A 6,902-nucleotide genomic window follows, 5' to 3' on the forward strand; every position below is an offset into this window, starting at 1 on the left:
AAAAAGCCATGTGTTTTGATCAGTTACTCTTTTTCCACGCTGTGGTGACAGGGATCATGTGGATGATAAGAGATCTGTTTTCTTGCAGCAGGATGCCGTGCCCTGCTGCGCCCTGCTCTGTCAGTGGGATGTTATGATAAGATTTGGCTGCAGCGACGCAGCAAGTGGATATACTCTGGCCAACAGGACCGTGCTGTAGCCACCTCACGGCATTGCAAATGTTGCCATGACTACTGCGCAGGTGCCTCAGCTCCTGCAGCGGACCCTTCCTGTGGCAAAACTCAGGGGCCACAAGTCATCTGATGCTCCCACAAATGGTTCTCAGGACACCCAACATGTCAATCTTATATTACATTTCCTCTAGTGCTGCAGGGAGTAACAGAAAGCATGTGATGACTCTTCTCCCACGTGCAGCTCCTGCTTACTTTTGTGTCTGATTCACACTGTGCTCCGTGCAGAGCAGAGTGCTAAGAGTCCACTGATGCACTGTACTGTACTTTTCACTCCACCACATTTATCTGACAGCTATAATTACTTGTGACCCATAAGATCAAGATTTTTCAAGAAACTAACTACCGGTAACTAACTAGTTAATTAGCTTATAAAATACAATGCATTGTTTAAGATGCCCAACCTTTTTCCAGGGGCCTTTTTTCTGCAGCACAATTTCTTTTGATATTTTGAGTAAATGTTGCTGTTAATGCTTCTGTACTTAAGTCAAAGATTTAATGCAGAACTTTTATTTGTTACAGAGATATTTACATTGTGGTGTCAGTACATTTTCTCAGGGAAAGGAATACTTCTTCCAACCCTGCAAATGTTTGTTTTTTTCAAAAAATGCCACAAACTGTGACGCCAATATAAATATATATTTAAATCAACACATAACTGTAAGCTACTTATACACGATGTAAAGCAGCTTTGCTACTTACTGTATGTGTTCCACTTTTAAACACATTACATGCATCAATCCCATCAAGACAAGAACATGTGAACAGAATACTCAAGAGCTCATCCTGAATTTATATTACTTACTAAAACTCGACGGATGTTGAGACAGACGTTTGTCCACAAAAAGTGTGAAGAATAAATTCCCACGACCCACGCAACGGGCAGAGTTTGACTTTGACCTGTTTTTACATGCCACACACAGGTGACAGAAGCAGAAAGCCCTGCACTGAACTATGGACAAGCTGAGAATTATGAGTAAAAAAAGAGACAAGTAAGGCCATTAGGCAAACATTCAATATTGACCCATGGTTCAATTCCTCTTATAGCTTTTTTACCTGGAAGACCAACAAGAGCCTTTAAAGATGGGGCGTTCAAAAACTATACGTTAACCTCAGTGACCTCCACAACAAACTGCGTCAGACAATTAAGCACAGCAACGATAACACGCTTTAAGTAGTAGAGACGATTTCTCAGGGCTAAGAAAACGTGACTCTTTTAAACTCCAAATTATGAGTAAAAGATGATATCATGGAGTAACTTGATAAAGTTAGTCAACAGTTTTAGCTACAACAGTTTCATTAGAACATGTCAATTGAAAAAGAAAAAAACAAAACATTGTACGTCCAATATTTAATAAGACGAGCAATCCAAAAATCTTACACATGTATCCTATCCAGATGTGTGCTGCTACACTATCCGGCAGTTTATTTTTACAGAGCTCTCATTCATATCATGGTTTCACAGTAAATCCCGAGAGGTGGGAGAGATGTGTGAGGGATTCTCAAAGAGGTGAGAGAATTTTCCACAACCAAAACCATGTGCAAAAACAAGCCAAGGGGGAGCCGAGTAAAAAACAAAGATGACCAGACAATGAAGTAGGCTTAGTTCAGGCACTTACCTCGCTCATGGCAACGTGAGCTTAATTGCAATCAGCGTTTTGATGGCAGCAAGTGTCACTGCCCTCCAACATGATGAAAGTGGAGCACTGACCCTCGACACCTCTATTATGAACAGCAGGCAGGGGACATCCCTCTCCCCTCCCTTATCAAAGCCTTGTGATGCCTAATCAGAATCCTATCGGCCAACCTGCCACCTTCACCAGTCGGCCCATTGTGCCAGGGCAGAATAAACAAGACTCTCGTTCTAGCTTTGAGGACAAATGCTGCCTGAAAGGACAAGTCCTGTTTGAACAGCCAGGAACAAAACCACACGTTGACATTCATCTCCACATTTTAACTTTGATACACAAAGCCTGAATATTGACCATGGCGCTCTTAGTCAACGCGCCTTAAAGTGCAATATAAATGCAGAGGAACTACACATCTTACAATTTTCAAAAGGATGCATTTTTTTACGGCTAATATTAACAGAAGACATATTAAGCTACATGCCGGAATTACATGATATTAAAATCTTGTGTGCCAGAAAGGTGAAACCACTTAAGAATATTTTCTACATGACAAATGACTGATATTTGGTTAATAATAATAATTTATAGTTAACAATTTGACCGGTGAACAAAAACACTAAACTTAGCCATTCTAAATAATCCACCATCTTTAGTTAGTTCAATTTGAGTCTTAAAGTTGAAATGCACTAATGCAGACATGTTGCTATCTTTAAATAAGAGCATTCTCAACATTCTTAAAATAAAAGTGACACTAATATTGTATAAGCAATGAATAAGATCAAACAAAATAGAATGTATGACTACTTATGTGAATTATCAGACCACAAAGCTTATCCAAAGAAAGAAAATATTGAAAATCCATTTTACCATGTGTTTAAACTTTTATCCCTGATGACAGCAGGAGAAATATTGTTAGGCAAAAGATTGTGCTGAAAATAAAAACATTTTTGCAGAATGCTGCCCAGTACAACCACAGACTGCCACTGAGCCATTGGAGCCGCTTCCTGGGGATTGAACCAGCAACCTCACAGTCACAAACGCTCTTCTCTGACCTTTAGGCCACCACTGCCTGGATGATAGGGATGTTACTAGTTCTGCACGTACTTAGTCATAAACTAAAGAACTGAACACACTACAAGTTTGACCTGATGATGACGCTAGATTGAAGGTTAAGTGAACACCAAAGTTGTTCCAATTCATCCTGAGGGCGGACATGGATGTCTGCAACATATATCATGGCAATCCATACCATAGTTGTTGAGATATTTCAGTTTGGACCAAAGTTGTGGAAATGTTTAACACTAATGATCCGTGCTGTACTGGGCAGCAGGAAAATTAGCTTTAGACTGCACAAACAAATCCTTAAATAATGTAATGTTCTTGCCTTTAGTTGATCTAAATTCAGTGGTGCATGAGAATACATTGGTAGACTTTTAAATTGGTAGACTTGGTAGAGTTTAATCTTGTGAAGCAAAACAGTTGAGAAGTGAATGTGCCGAGGCTGTGTTGAATAAAGAGGTGTACACTTGACCTGAGGTTGCAGAGGAGATTATCTGTGTCGTGAGGTAGGCTTAAATCCCACACAGTCAGCATTTGGAGGGGAAAGGAGGAGATAGGCTGTGGATGTTGTAGTGATCATGTTGTGCTGTGTGGCTGATAAGTCACTGCATTCCTACATATCTTAACATTTGTCTGCAAGAAGAGTTAGTTGCACAACATGCTCTGAGTTTCCAATTATTCTAAGAAGGCATGTTGAGTTGGAACCCAGTTGATTTTAGCCAACTGAATTTTGTATTATGCAAGCACTGCTTTTCACAACCTTCCTATTACATCATAAATTGAACAGCATGTTTGCACTGCTTAAAATCAAATACAAATGTTTGTATCATATACTCAATTTAATCAAGAGATCCTCCAGACAGAGAGCCAAAAAAACATCTCCAATTCTTTTGTGTTTGCGTCCTGTCTGGTGATTCAGTTTAATTATATTTGTATTGGGAATTGGTCTTTTAGCGGTCATCAGCTTCATCATTTCATATTATGCAAACAGGGCTTTCAGTAGCAAAACAGGGAAAGGTCATTTGCTTGAGATTGTCTTCTCACACCTCAGAGTTATCTAAGGTGAAGATGTCCAACTGATAAACTTGAGTCTGTTGAGCGAGGGGAATTCTACAGAGGCTCCCAGGGGCCCGTTTCAGGAAGGAGGTTTAACAAACTCTGGGTCTGACCCTGAACTCGGAGTTGATTTACCCTGAGATAGGAAACGGAGTTTTCGGTTCCAGAACAACTGATTTGAGTTGGTTCAATCAACTCAGAGTAGGTTCACTCAGAGTTAAGCGCGTGCACCACCACTTTAAAAAAGAAAGCATTAATGGAGCCATGATACGACAATTCACCATGGTAACAACCACCAACAAACTGGTCGGCAGAAATACTCATGCGCACATCCAGCAAGTTTGAACATACTGTATATTTCGTTAAAAAAGCAACGCAACAAAAGAGAAAATTTGCGTGGGATAAAATTGGTGCGGGAGTAAAGGCGTAAGTTCCAATTTATTTTATTAATATATTTAATCATAAATATAATATTACTGGTGAAATAGTATTGAACCTCTAATCTATTTCATTTAGGAGCAATCATGCGGGCAAAAAAGTCATAGGCCTACTAATCCCATTCAAAATTTTTACATCATTCACTTGCAATACTGTGGAACTCCTTTTCAATGGCTCTTACTGGTTTGTGTCCAGGGAACACTACAGAAACGTTTCAGAGCAAGTCACACTCTTCTGACGGCGCTTTGCTATACAGTGGCCCAATGTTGTAAAGAAAACTGCCATTTGCAAAAAAACATAGCGCGACACATCGAATCTGCCGAGATGTAGAGCATGTTGACGATGGGTGACGTTAGTGATATGAGGAGTCTGCCTAACACAGTTAATAAACCAACCCTGTTTTTTTTTCCAGGCAGATAACTGCAATTGCATCTGACACAGACAGAATGAATGAATGAGGAAAGGAAAGAGCGCTGTGTCACAGGGAGGTAAATTGAAGAAACCAGGTTAGGTTTACAGGCTCAGTTACCATAGTAACTTACTCTAAGGTTAAGTTACCTCCCTTTCTGAAATGGTCTGGACTTACCCTCTCTCTCAGGTTTGATTAACCTCCCTTTCTGAAACAGAAAACCCAGAGTTTCACTCATCTCAGGGATAACTAACTCAGAGTTATCACTAAACCTGCTTTCTGAAACGGACCCCGGATGCGCATCACAGGAAGTCTATAAGGTAATAAAACATGATTAGGAAGGAGGTGATGTGAACCACACATATCTGCCCCTTCCATCAGAGGTCTGATGGCTCACACCTGATTCAGTTGTACTATAATGTCAAAGCTCACAGCAGGATGTGACATGACAGCAAAGTTTGGGTGGATGTTGTGGTCTGGACCGGTAGTTCCCAACTGGGGCTAAGTGTTGTTAAGGCATCACAAGATGATTAACAGGGCAAAAAAGAAACAAAAACATATTTTGATGTAGTGGATAGCTCTAAACCTTCAGGCCTAAAAAAAAATAAATTAAACAATTTGTGTAATGAAAATCCCTTTGGTTGAACTGCACAGAACTGTTAGACATTCAGCCTGTGATGTGGAGTCACCTGCAGACATATGGTTTAAAGGAACAATTCAACATTTGGGGAAATAACGCCTATTAGTTCTGTTTCCTTATGGAGAGCTAGAGAAGAAGATTAATACTACATGTAATTATGAAGCTTTGGCCAGCTGCTTACTAAATTAGCACAGCATAAATACTTAATAACAAATTGGAAACAGCTAGCCAGGCTATGTCCAAAAGGTAAAAAAATCTGCCTAAAAGTACCTCTAAAGTTCACAAATCAACATCTTATGTTAGTTCAATCAAACCGACATAGAAGTTTTACGCTAAGCTAACCGGCTGCTGGTTGTAGCTTAATATTTAACAGAGCATAGAGAATAGCAAACAAACTAGATACAATATTAATTATTGAGCTTTAGAGGCTCTGGAAGGCAGTCTTTGTTTGCTACCTCAGCTTCATATGTACTGTACAGACATGTATGGTATCAATCTTCTAATCAAATTCTCAGGAAGAAAGAAAATAATAGCATTTTTGTTGATGTGAAATTATTCCTTTAAAAAAGGGCACAACCAAATAGGTTGGAAACCAATGCAGCTTTCATCTAACGGATGCAGCAGTTGTTTGCACGGGCACTGCTAAAATCTCCAGCGTTGTTCTGCAGCTGACCCTGACCTTTGCAAACTGTTTTAAACTGATCGAGCAGCACAGCAGGTCTGTTTTTCTGTTAATTACAGAAAACCCATTAAAATGTTCAGTGTTCCCCCGTTAAGGTACCATTCGTAATCCACCTGCTGACATCAGAGGGGTGACTAGTGACGCATTAAGATAACATTAGGTTGTAATTATTACCTTGGATTTCTAATGCCTGAGAAAAGTCAATGAGCTGTTAGTGAAGTATAAGTACCTTTCAAACGCACAAATACTAGACTGAACATAAACCAGCTGCAGAGTTTGTGTAGTTTAAATTTACCTAAATAAGCATAGTCAAAAGAAGAAATCAGTCTAAATTTAGGCTTAGAAAATCTCTATTTGTCCAATGAAGGGTAATGTGTAATGACTGACTGGGAATTCTATCAAGACTATTACACACAGAATACGCCAGGTTACGTTGAGTCCTCTATGCTCGAACTAAACAAACTCACCTTGAATGAATACAGATAGTCCCCTCCATCCACACCCACACACACAGCTGCCTAAAATACAACAAGATAGCTATATTTGCTTTTCCAATGTCAAAAGTAAAAGCCACAGACGTCCACTAATTTTATGAAGACAACCTGTTTCCCATTTAAGTTAGCACTTCTAACATGACCAGGGCAGATCTCCAGGGTAGGAAGAGGACATGACTCAGTTTCCAAAGTTAGCCCTTAAAATTCCAAAAAGAATTATCTGAACTCTCCCCCCACACACACACACACACACACACACACAC

General features: G+C 39.7%; 1 protein-coding gene across 4 annotated transcripts in view; it reads right to left on the reverse strand.

The window, feature by feature from the left end:
* The window catches only part of slc4a2b (solute carrier family 4 member 2b), a 40,845-nt gene that overhangs the window by 18,048 nt on the left and 15,895 nt on the right, over window positions 1–6,902 (reverse strand). The window lies entirely within an intron of this gene.

This window comes from Etheostoma spectabile, chromosome 22 (assembly GCF_008692095.1).
Source record: "Etheostoma spectabile isolate EspeVRDwgs_2016 chromosome 22, UIUC_Espe_1.0, whole genome shotgun sequence".
Lineage (NCBI taxonomy): Eukaryota > Metazoa > Chordata > Actinopteri > Perciformes > Percidae > Etheostoma > Etheostoma spectabile.